The 12,822-nt window shown below is 36.6% G+C and overlaps 1 long non-coding RNA gene across 1 annotated transcript; it reads left to right on the top strand.

Moving 5' to 3' along the window:
* Positions 1-1,074: 1,074 nt before the first annotated feature.
* On the top strand, positions 1,075-5,949 carry LOC133269173 (uncharacterized). Its single transcript, XR_009743352.1, has 3 exons — positions 1,075-1,111; positions 3,137-3,392; positions 4,551-5,949. It is a non-coding gene; the product is annotated as an uncharacterized LOC133269173 (long non-coding RNA).
* The last annotated feature ends 6,873 nt before the right edge of the window (positions 5,950-12,822 follow it).

Here is a 12,822-nt window from a genome sequence, read left to right as displayed (position 1 = left end):
CTTTTTTGCTATGCTCCCAAAGCCAAGCTCCTGAGTGTGTCACATCACCCATTTCACTGCTGAAAAGGACACAGTCTATACATGCCCAGTTTGTATATGAAGGAAGACAGATTAGCTGAAACTGTTATACAATACATCATCTGGGGATATTTTTCTCAACTCCTGCTCAAGTCACAGGAAGTGACAAGAAGTCGCTTTGCTGACTTGGAGCTGAATCAGGTCTAGAGTGTCCTTCAGTCATATGGGCCTCGCAGTTTTATACAGAAGAACGGCTTTAAACATGGGCAGTTCTCTAGAAAGTCTCTTTCCTTATGTAGGTGCTCAGACCTATCATGAAACATCGAGACAGAAGCTTGGAGACTAGAACAGGCATACTAAACACGCAACAGCATCAACTCTGTCAGGCACAGTGTGAAACTGGATTGACCTCTGCATGTTGGTTATGTTACGCGAAAAAGAAAGAGGAATTCTTTAGTCCTTGTGCTGTGCCAATATATTAAAGTAACATTGCAACAACAGCAGCAATTGGTGGCAGAAGATACCATGCATCATGTTACTTGTCCTTCACCATCTATGAGATAACATTTCTAGTATAAATTCCATGATAATTCATTTTGTCCCATATTAATGCCTAGGAATCTTGTGCAAATTCACTTTGTAATCCAGTAGGATTTTTTACTTTATGGATTATATTCAGAATACTGGAAGATAGGAACCCCATAATTTGAAGATAGGGTACATATATTCCATCTTGTGAGCAGTGAAGCCCTCTGACTATCCAATGAAACCAGTAGGGACCTAAGCATCTTTCAGGATCTAGCTCTGTCATTTCTTACTGAGAAAAATGAGATATAAGGCTACTGTAAAAAATATAATTGATACTATTCCTCTAGAAATTGCTGTAATGATACTGTGGGAATATGCTAATCATGGAATCTGAATCTGCTACACTCAAACTTCATAAATGCAAGATTTTATACCAGTACAGTCAATTGCCAGGTATTATTAGCAAGCTAGTTTTTTTAATAACTGATGCTTAATGAATGTTAATGACGAGAACATGATTCTTCTTCTAGGCCTCTGAGGTCTGGTTTGGAAAGACATCAAAAGGGTAAGTTTTGTTTTAAACATATAAAAATTCTGAGATTAGCTTCTAAATTACTGTGTTCTAACTTGCTTTAATTGATTTTCTTATTCACACTTGTTTGAAGTTTGATATCATAGACGCAATGGAAACAGAGCCGTGGATTTAAATATCATTTTGGTCTATGTTCTACTTCACAATTTTATTTTATTTGGCAGCACAGTTTAGAACACATAATCAAAAAGGTGAAACAATTAAGTACAAAAGATTTCTTGAAACCTAAGCTTCAATATTTCTAACTTCCCTACTCAGCAGTGAGGGACTCTTCTGGTTTTGGGAAACCCCAGAATTCTGCGTGTCCCAGAGTGATTTGAAGAACTTGAGTATCCTATTTCAAGTCAGTACATAGGATAGGGGGACTGAGATTTTCTTAAGCTTTTCAGAATTTTCCTTCTGACTGAGATATCATGAATTCTCTTTTTTTTTATGAGGGACCAGAACAAACATTTTTTAAGATGTTGGTGCTTTCCATGGAATAGGGCTTGATTAGTTCTACTCAGAGGGAGCTTTGATGACTTAAAACAGGCTTTTTTAGGATTATGAAAGTCTGTGTTAACAAATGGACGTCCCAACATCTCTGCCTCCACACTAGAACAAAGTGAGGAAATATAGGTGCTGAAAATAGAATTGTACCACTGAAAAATGAACATCCTGGAAGGAAAAATATTTCTGAAAATATAATCTTAAATAGGAATGCTGTTTTGTTGACCTACAATAAAACAGATTTCATGTCTTACATAAGTTTAGGAGGATGCTCACACAGTGTCTAGGTATTGATTAGTAAATGACTTAGAAATTTCTGGATAATATTTATTTGGAAATTCATGTACCTCTTGGATTGAAAAACAAAACCAAAAGCACAAATGAACAAAAAAAAAAACAAACCCAGAATCAATCAGTGAACCAACCAACCAAAAACCCCCCACCCGAGCAATTCTAAGCAGAGTAGGTAAAATTAATAGTTCTATTATGGACTAAGTCTAAGTATGACCTGCAGTTTAAATTTCTAGATAACACATTTATCTTCTATCCTTCCCTAAAGGATAGATTGTATCTCTCCTAACAGGAGAAGTTTCATATTATAAACGGCAATGTAATTGTGTAGTGTAATCACTTGAAGGGAACAAAAGATGATTCAGCTTTCTGCTGCATTTAGGTAAGCACTGAAAGGAATGCAAAAAACATAAAAAGGAAAACCAAAAATCCTTCCTGTGTCCTTTTGTCGCTGAAGATTACATCATTTTGATGTCTGCTGGAAGTCCAGTGACTTGACTCAAGTGGACTCAAGCTTCACCCAGTAAACATTCATACCGATGAGAAAAATTATTTCCAAGAACTGGATTGAACATTTAGCCATACAAGAGAAAGACATTTGTGCTATTCATGGATGCTGCTCAGAAGAACAACACATTGTCATAAGCATTGCTAGTACAAGTAGAACCAGATAGTAAAATGTCTTTATAATTAAGCAGAAAAATGATGGAAACAGAAGACAGATGAGGAAGAGGAGGAGGTGAGAAGGTCAGGAGTTAGTGCTTGGAGATCAGTTTTCTGCAGAAGTGCTGGATAACATTAACACAGAAGAGGCAGGTACACAAAGAGGAGAAACCAAAAATAAAGTAACAGTCCTTAACAAGCTTAAGAAAAATTGTTTTGCATTCGCTCTCCTCCAGAACTGTTTGTCAACTCCAAATTCTGTTTTTCCTTAAACCTCAGCTATAAACATTAAGCTTATAGGAATTAGTAATATTATAGTTCTTTCTTGAAGACTTGGTTACATAATTATGTAAACTGCAAATATGCAGTGTTCCTTGTGCTGTGTATTTGTGGCATTAAAATTTCAGTCTATGTTCAGTTCAGGCTTTCAGCCCAAAGCTCTAGAGACAAAATTCAGCCTGTCTTGCATCTATATTTGAAGATGATAGCTAGTGGAAACACAGTCAGATTTGTCAGCATCTAACAAATGCCTCCATCCTTTCTCCCTGTTGCCAGCTTTGTGAATTTCCTTGGGAATCCCCTACCAGGGTGACAGCAAGGGCAGGCAGCCTGGGGATGCAGAGTACAAGGTGCAAAGAGCAGCCACTGGAGAAGCCTGCAAGCCCATAACTCAGCTGCCACAACTGCCTCCTTTATCATGCTCTTAGTATTTTGATACATGATTAATTTTACTGGAAAATCCTAACAAAAGCTGACAACAGAAGACCTCACTGAAGTTGCACACTTGGAAAGTATTCACAATCTGGGGAAGGTCAGACCATTCTAATTATAACCTGTCTTCAAATGTTCCTCAAATGTTCTGTCAAAATGCTTGGAAATATTTTTTCCTTGTTTGTCTGCTTATCTTTTTAAAGTAGATGATCATCTAGAAAGCATTTTTCATGTTGTATATTCCGAACAGCATCCTCCCAAGAAATTGCTCTGAGACCAGGAAAGGTCATCTATGGGAGCACAGAAATATAAAGTGGCAAGAAAATTACTGGATTTTTTTCTTCAGACTAATATTGACTTTTTACATCTATTCTAAGGTTGAATTTTGTGCATAGGTATGACTTAACATAATATGTTCTGAGAATTATTTTTAAACTGTAACATACATCTCACTGATCACCACTCCAAACTAATTAATTTTAGATACAGTAATAGCTGTCTATAGGTGTATGTGCAAATCCACTCAATATTTTAATACCTTAGGTTTTGGGGTCAATATAGGTCTTATTTCATTGGAGAGAGAAGTGAAATTGAGTTAAATAATTAGAAATATTTTTAACTGCCAAGTCTAGGTAGAATCCAATTTGCAGCATCTTCATCAAATAATTTAGAACCTGTTCAATAAAAGGGACTTGGTACAATTATAGTGTATTTAGATTTGGTTCAATGTGTGTGATTATCCTGTAGCTGCTCCCTTTTCCTAACTGATGAAATATCTTGACATTAAGTTGATAGGCAACTTGAATTATAAAGTCCTATGCCAAATAGTTATGATTTAAATTTGTTTTAAACACAGTTTAGCAAACTTCTTCTCCAACAGAGCTGTGGAGAGATTCAATTGTGTATATAGATACACAATAAATTAGTTGTGTTCATCCATTAGGAGTAGAAGAACACACGTGTCAGATAGCTTCAAATTTTCTAGTGAAGCCAGCAAATCCTATAGGACAAAGTCGTGTCAGCTTTTTAATGAGAGAAACAGCCATGTCAAGGCTCTTTCACCTCCAGGGAAACAGAATGCTAACATGGTACCTATTCTTCTTATGAATAGTTATCAAGTTTAAATATCTTTTACCTCAATGAAATCACATTGAGCTCATTATAATCTCATTTCCTGATCCAGAACCACTTAACTTACTCTTATATTAATGCTGATACCATGCATATAGTTAATCATGTCTACATTTTTCTTTTATAGGAAAACCAAAGGATGATCTGGCATTGAAAGCTGCATATCAGATAGTAATCCAGTACATGACAATGCTTTTTCTTTACCATATTTTTTCAAATCACAGAATTTCCATAACTACTTAAGTGGAATTTTGTTGTTGCTGGAACAAATGGCGACTCTTGCTTTTTCCCATACCCTTTCCCCCACATGCATTATGCTGTGTATGTCTGAAAACAATTTTTCACAGTTATGTAGCTTGCACAAAAAATCTCAGCACCTAAATCCTTGATGAATGCATCACTAAACATATTGGAAAAGATATTATATGCTGATGTGGATTGCAAATCAGATGAAATTCCTCCATAGAGGATTTTTTTCACATAGTGAACCCTAGTAAAACTATTGCAACATATTAAGATTTTAGGAATGATTTTTCATGTATAGGCATTATAAAAAAAGCCTTCTAGTTTGTAGCTTTCCCAGATACACTTTTTCTTCAGTAACAAACATCCCACCTTCAATCACTGCTGTGAATTTTTTTGTATCTGTTTTTCTGTTGAACATATCTCTGCCAAAAAGGGGTGCATTCTGATCTGGTTTAAACTAGAAGTTTTTAAAGCAATCCCACTAAAATATATGGAGTTTTTCATCAGATGTCTACAAGTCAATCTATTTCTTTTAGACCCTCCCCTAGGGGTTGATGGAAATGTCCATATTTCTGCTATGTCACTTGATTATGTCTGGTGAGACATCCGAACTAGCTTTGATATAATTATTTTAAATACTGCTCTTTTTCATGGAGTAGCAATATGTGCCTCTGCCTTAAAAACCATGGTAAAGTACTCCATGTTAAGCTTCATGCTGCTCTGGCCTAAACTGTTACCTCTACTCAGTTGCATGGTTTAAAGGTAGGTCAGGTAGCACTTCACTATATTGCTGTACTGCTCTGTAGGTACAACCTGTGACAGTTTTCCTGGTTTAGATCTTGTCATATACACAGCTGCAGGAGCTGCTAAAATCCTCTCAAGGTTTCCAGAACTCTGTGTAGGATATTTCTCATACATCCCATCATGTGGGTGTTTACTTAGCATGACATAGCTTCAAACCATCATTGCCTTTTATCCCCTACGCAGTCTGAAGGCGTTCGACAATGTCTTCTAGATTCAAATGTGAGAAAAGGGAGACTTATCTAACTGTACGCTCCAAGACTTGAGCTACAGAATAATTGCCCCAATGCAGTAGCAAATACAGTATTCTAATAATTGTACTTCCATTTTCCCTACAACGAAGCAAAGAAGTTTTCAGCTACTCATTTATAAGGAGTAGCTTCTACAAAGGCAGGTGGTCTGATCTCATACTCATACTCATTTTATCTGGTAGTAGTCCAAATGTTTGTTTTAAATGACTTCTCCAAAATGAAATCCAAGAGCACCTAACTATTTTCTCTGTCTTTCTGATGTTATAAAATAATTTATATGTAAAATATAAAATAAAAATCATATTGGGTTAAATGAGATTAAATCTCTGCAACTGTCTGTTGTCTCCCTCTCTTATTATTTGGGATCAGTGGCCAGTTGTGAACCACATCAGGAAGTAGTACACCGGTACTGCTATGGTGCTTGAGGGTCTGCCTGTGGCGTGAAAAACTCCTTAGGCACACACTGCACACTGTTGCTTCTGTTCTGGGAGCTTAAAGTCAAGACAGAGACTTCCTAAAATCCTTTGTAATAGTTTACACCTCTTACTAAGTTGCACATTTTTTATCTTTGAATACATGCACATATAAGCATATCTAAATGTATACATGTAAAATGCTGTATGACAAGCTAGCTGTTAGAATGTGTTTCTTGCATACAAGTTATATCCTGCTTGAAACCTTCCTAGGAAACACTTAGATTCCTTATATTATAAAGTTCATGGTTTTGTCAGGATGCAAGGATTTCTGGCTGTGCATTAATTTTGCTGTAAAATGCACGGAGATGATAAGCTTCCAGCAACTCAGTCCAACTCAATTATCTGCATCCTTCTAGGTGAAGATGTCAGGACTTCATGCCATTTTGTCATTTCACTATTTTACAGTTCAAACTTCTACATGGAGTTAGAGCAATCCACAATTTAAAATGCCTGTTGAAACTTCCCATCCCTCTGGCAACCAATATGGCACCTGCTTTACTGGATCGAGTGCAATTTGCCTTTTTGGAGATTAACTTTGGGAAAATGAACCAACCCTTGTGCACCAAAACTTGCTTTAAACATCAACCAGAATGGCCTAAGTTATGATTCATGTACGTTTGGCCCGAGTCATGCAACCCCACATCACTTTCACTTTTACTTAAAGGTTACACTTCTGAAGAAGGAACTTCATCTGAAAAGAATCTTTGTGCTTTAGTTGTATTTCCCTTAGGGCTGCTTCCAGGAGGCAAAAAAAATCTGAGGAGTAGACTTGCCAGCTCCAAATCAAATAACTGAGGCATGAGAGGGCATCTTTTGTGAAGAAAACTTTCTTCAAGTCGTTTTACTCTAACATTGATTCTACCAGAGCCCTCTGCCTTGCAATATACTGACAGAAGCTGACATGTGCAAGGGCGGGATCAGTACCAAAATAAACTTGAATGGCCCAAATTTTACCTTGCATCATTATTGATTTACAGAAATTCTTCAGGGTAGTAAGTTTTTAAACCACTGTGTTAAAACCATCAAAGAAAACCTACTGTACCATGCACATAATGACACATGCACAGGGTTTTACAGAGAGATCTGTCAGAAAAAGAAAAATGTTAAAGTGGTGCAGGCATCACTGTAATTTAAAGCATTCTCATGGTTTCTTATGAGACAGAGTGTAAACTTTGTAAGGGTAACGACTCAGGCGATCTACCTCACATTTTACATCACTTCTGTGCAAACTATGCCTTTAGACAGCTTCTGATGGGACAAATGTAACAGATGTATTTTCTTCCTTGTGGATGCTTTAAAAGAAAATTCAAGAGGGGGTTATTTTTAGAAGTTTATTTCCATGTAAGAGCAGATAGTAATTTCCTTCATCTCTCCTCCACTCTTCCGTTTCTTTGTATATACCATTCTCTAATAGTGAAATACATTCCAGATCTACACAGTATTTCAGTGTCAAACATAACCATTCTCACCGTACTTCACTGGATGCATAGCTTATCTGTATCCTTGAGATGTACATTCTATAACAGACATACTGAGAGAAAAATGAAACACTTGTTGCATAAGGAGAATTAAAACAATTCTAAGGGATAAAGCTACTTTTGCATTCAAGTCTTTAAATTATCTCTACTTTAAAGGATATAAAACATCAAGTTTTATTTCCAGACACACTGTCCAGTTTATCAACTAGATAATAATTCTATTGCTGGCAACTCCATTTGCAGAATGAGGATTGAGATTCAAGATCCACAATCAGTTGTCCAATAAATTTGAGGAGCTGACACAGGGAAATTTTTAATCTAATTTTCACTTTTTTTTTAATTCATATTTTCTTGACTTTATTGCTGTTTGCATGTACCATAGAATTCTCAAATGGGAGAAATGCATTAGTATTATTTCTGTAAATTGGATATCTGCAGTCACTAGACAGAAAAGCAGTTTTCATCTATGGTAATTACTGGGTTTCAATCAAATATGATTGTAATTTATGGAGTAATATCTTAGGTAGATTATTAATTGATCAAAGGTGTCATCTTAAAAGGGCAAAATTATCAATGCACTTCAGCACCAAGGGGCTACAGTCATTACAATACACCACAAATTAATGCTTCAGGGTCCCATTTCTCCCAAACATTAGTAATAAATAAACATTATGCCAAATTTCCAGTGTCCATATGATAAGATAACCTGATTTAGGAGGGTAAATTTGAACCTGAATTTCAGCTGTTCAGCGCGTCAGTACTCATGGTCCTGACTAATATTTGTTATGTCTTAATGCTAATTTTGATACACTTATCCCTTTGTAAAATACTGAGATTTCAGTGTTAAAACTAGTCCAGTAGGCCTGCTGGTGCAGCTGTTCTTGTCACATACAGTCACAGCATTTACACATTGGTAACTTTAGGCAAGTAACTGAGTGCACTTATCAGCATTTCCTGATGCACTTATGTTTGTAAGACAAAGTAGAAACTTCAAGAATCATCCTAAAGAGTGCTTCAAAGAGGCACAGGAAGCTTGATTGTCACTTTAGGAAATTACAAACCCGTTAGAATATACAGGTCGTGTGAGAAATTCTTTGAGGCTAGCAACAGTCTTTGAAAGCCTGGTTACATTATAAAATGCTAACCAATTAGATCTTCAGAAGCACAGAACAAAACCAGCATAACTCCAGCAGGTGACAAAGGTGACAGGAAAAGATGAGTTTCACTGAAGAGTCCTTTGGCATACAAGTTCAGGTAGAAAAACCTTAAAAAATTGCAGGTAAGGTGATATGGGCACCTTAGGCAAGATAGAAAGCAAACCAACGGATCAGAGAAGAATGTTAGAGAACTAGGATAGGCACAAGGGAACGCAAGCAGGGAGAAAGAGCTTATTGGTGGAAGGACTCAATAAATTAGCAAGGTAGTTGATTTGACAGCTAATTTCCAGAAGGTGTAAAGTAACAGTGACTCAAGGGAGGAGGGGAAGAATGATGTTTGTAATAATAAGGAAGGAAAATAATAATGATCCTGGAAAGATGTTCTTTGGGGTAGTCAGATACAGACAGGAAAATACAGAGATTGTCTCACATGTTATATCCAGAGTGAGACCAACAAGGATACCTGTTTAGTGCACAAGAGAAATGCTGTGCATGTTGTCTACCTAGACTTTAGTAAAGCTTTTGACACCATTTTCCACAGCATTCTCCTGGAGAAACAGGCTGTTTGTAGCTTGGACAGTGTACTCTTCACTGCTTTAAAAGCTGGCTGTATGTGTGAATCACAGAGTGGCGGTGAATGCAATTAAATCTGGTTGGCAGCCGGTCACAAGTGGTGTTCTCCAGGGCTCAGCATTAGGGCCAGTGTTGTTTAATATCTTTATCAATGAGCTGGATGAGGGGATTGACTGCAACCTCAGAAAGTTTGCAGATGACACCAAGTTGGGCAGGAGTGGTGACCCGCAGGAAGGCCCTGCAGAGGGGTCTCCACAGGCTGGATCAGTTGGCTGTGACCAACTGTATGAGGTTCAACAAGGCAAGGTGCCAGGTCCTGCACTTGTATCACAAACATGAGGCTTGGGGAAGTGGGGCTGGAAAGCTGCTGGTGGAAAAGGACCTTAGGGTATTGGTCAACAGTCAGCTTAACATGAGCCAGCTTGTGCCCAGGTGGTCAAGAAGTATATATTTGTAAGCTATGCTGAATTATGTGAAAAGAGTAAAATTTTGGTGTGTATCCCTGCCTAAAAGAAGAACAGACAGGGAGCAAAAGACTCTCTTCTTTCAGTGCTTGTCTTTATGGTGCAACTCCTCCAAACAAAGATATGTAAACAAATTAAACTGCAATACCTTATCTGCAGCAGTGACCCTTTAGGAACTCTGATTCTTGAAGGGGTGTAGCAGCTTTTAGCTAAACTTAATACAGTTATTAAATTGATAGTTACAGTAGGAAAAATATTACTCTCATCTTGAAATGGCAATGGCTGCAGAGAAGACATATTATTGAATAGCTATTCCATATAGACTGCTTTCATAATCCTAGATAGTTCAACAGTTACAGTCTGTGCATGTGATACCTGAGACAGGGGATTGTCTTTCTGTGCTTTCAGTCAAGGAGTCAAAGCAGAAAAGAACAGAAAATTAATCATAAGATTATATATGGATCTTATCAGAGTACAAAACCAAGCTAAAAATAAATGTATTTATTCAGATACCAGGCAATTTTAGAGCTCGAGTAATCATTCCTTATTATAGAATCTTCCTTAAACTGGAGTACAGCCCAACTTCATGACTTTATGGTGTCAATATCACAATTGACATCCTATCTAGTCTTTGTTAGAAATATAGGGGATTTGCAAGATACATTTGTTCTTGAAAGGAGATTTTAAATGAAGCACTTAACAGAAAAGATCATTAACACTAAATAACATTAACATTTTTTGACGTTATAGCAAATGTAAACATTTATATAACAAAACATTTTAAACTGTCATTTCAAAAGCCAGAATTTCAATATTTCGTAAAAAAACAATACAACTGCAGCAAAAACACATTCTCCACTTTCCAATCATGTACCACGATATAAATATTCTGAGACTATTGTAGTATTCCATTAAATGCACACTGGAGGAAAAAATGGCATACTTTGGTCAAATCTATATTCTAATGTAATGAAACTTGCCACTTTAAGCTACTGTCCAGTAGCACTGGGAAATAAAATCACCAATTTATAGTGATTATCTGTGTTCACATGTTTTTAAATACCTTTTCTATTCTTTGCAAAATCTAATGTTTTCTAGAGAATAGATGCCACTTGAGCAATGAAATATTTAAGACAACAAATCTTTTTCTGCTCAGAACAGAAATTGTGATTTATGGAAGCTGTATTTGAAATCAAAAGCTTTCACTAATAAGGGCAGGTTGGAATTGCGTGATTGTTCATTATTTGTGAAGTTCACAATGATGTGTTTGGAGTTGGAAAAGCACAGAAGCAGCTGATTTCTTTAGATTGTCTTATAGTCAGCAAGTAGCTCTCAAACTGACTAAAAAACTTACAGGCCTAAGACATTAGTGTCATGTTTAGAAGACTTTTTTTTAAATCATTATTTATTAAGATTAATTTATTATTAATTATTTAGGAAGAAAATCTTCACTATGGGGGTGCTGAGGTGCTGGCACAGATTGACAGAGAAGTTGTGGCTGCACCATCCTTGGCAGTGTTCAAGGCCAGGTTGAACAGGACTTTGAGCAACCTGCTCTAGTGGAAGGTGTCCCTTGCCCATGGCAGGGAAGTTGGAACAGGATGATCTTTAAGGTCCCTTCCAACCCAAACCTTCCTATAATTTTACGATTTAATATTAATTATTTGTTGTTATTATTTAATATTTTATTATTATTTTCTTGGTTACAGTTTTCTTTGCATCCACGGGAAAGTAATTCAGGGCAAAATCCTGATTCCACTAAAATCAATGGCAAAACTTCATTGACCTCTTGAAGACTAAACACAAATTACATTTGTTGCTTGTTTTCCATGAGTAAAATATAAACAGATTCTCACATCCTTTCCTATTTAATTGCAAGAACTTCAGTGCCTGGACTGTGTTTCAGTCATGATACATACCTAAGTATTTTAAACGTAATATTCTATTTTCCTCCTTTTTGCCTTCTCAATTTACACACTTTTCAGAATAAAGATGAAGTATTTAGATATATACAGTGCATAGTTGATACACACATATACAACATAAACAACTTTCCTTTTCCACACACATGTATTTGCAATATCCAGTCACATGGGTTCAGATCATCGTTTCAACTTTTAAGGCATACTGGAATATGAAGGTGCTTATCTTCTTACATTCTGGCCTGGCCGGAAATGAGGCATCTCCACTTACCAGAACAGAGCTGAACAGGGCAACAGGACACCCAAATAAATATATGCCATACATTTACTTTACAGCTGTATGTCCCCTGAATCAGCTTTGCCCTGTCTCAAATTCCATCCACCTGCCTCTGCAACCTTTCTTGTTGTCATGACCTTCAGCATTACTGTAAATGATTATAATTACTTTGTGAACATACTTTAATATTCCCATACTTCAGAGATCACTTTCCCCCCCATTTAACATTATTGAAAAATAACATGCATTTATGCATTTTCCTATGCAATAATAAGGAACCTTCTCCCAGCACATTAAATGGAAAATTAGATCAAATATTAGAATCATAGAATGGTTAGGGTTGGAAAGAACCTTAAGATAACCTAGTTCCAACCCCCTGCCATAGGCAGGGATGACTCACACTAGACCATGTCACCCAAAGCTCTGTCCAGCCTGGCCTTGAACACTGCCAGGGATGGAGGATTTACCACTTTTCTGGGCACCCTGTTCCAGTGCCTCACCACTCTCACAGTGAAGAACTTCTTCCTTATATCTAACCTCAACTTCCCCTGTTTAATTTTAAACCTATTACCCTCCAGGTTTAAATCCATTTTAAGTCCATTAAAAGAATCCATTGCTGTGGGTTTTTTCTGTATGCTCATTATTTCACTCTAAATGCCTTGCACAATTGTTACAATGAAATGTTTTATAATGTTTGGGGTTTTTTTTTAAATGATATGTTTTAATCACCAAAATTAGGGGTTAGTCTTTTGTT

Source organism: Pezoporus flaviventris, unplaced genomic scaffold (genome assembly GCF_033815535.1).
Source record: "Pezoporus flaviventris isolate CSIRO_AGI_PZ_B2104156 unplaced genomic scaffold, CSIRO_AGI_Pfla_v1 ptg000015l, whole genome shotgun sequence".
Taxonomy (NCBI): Eukaryota; Metazoa; Chordata; class Aves; order Psittaciformes; family Psittacidae; genus Pezoporus; species Pezoporus flaviventris.
This window is presented reverse-complemented; position numbering and strand designations above follow the sequence as displayed.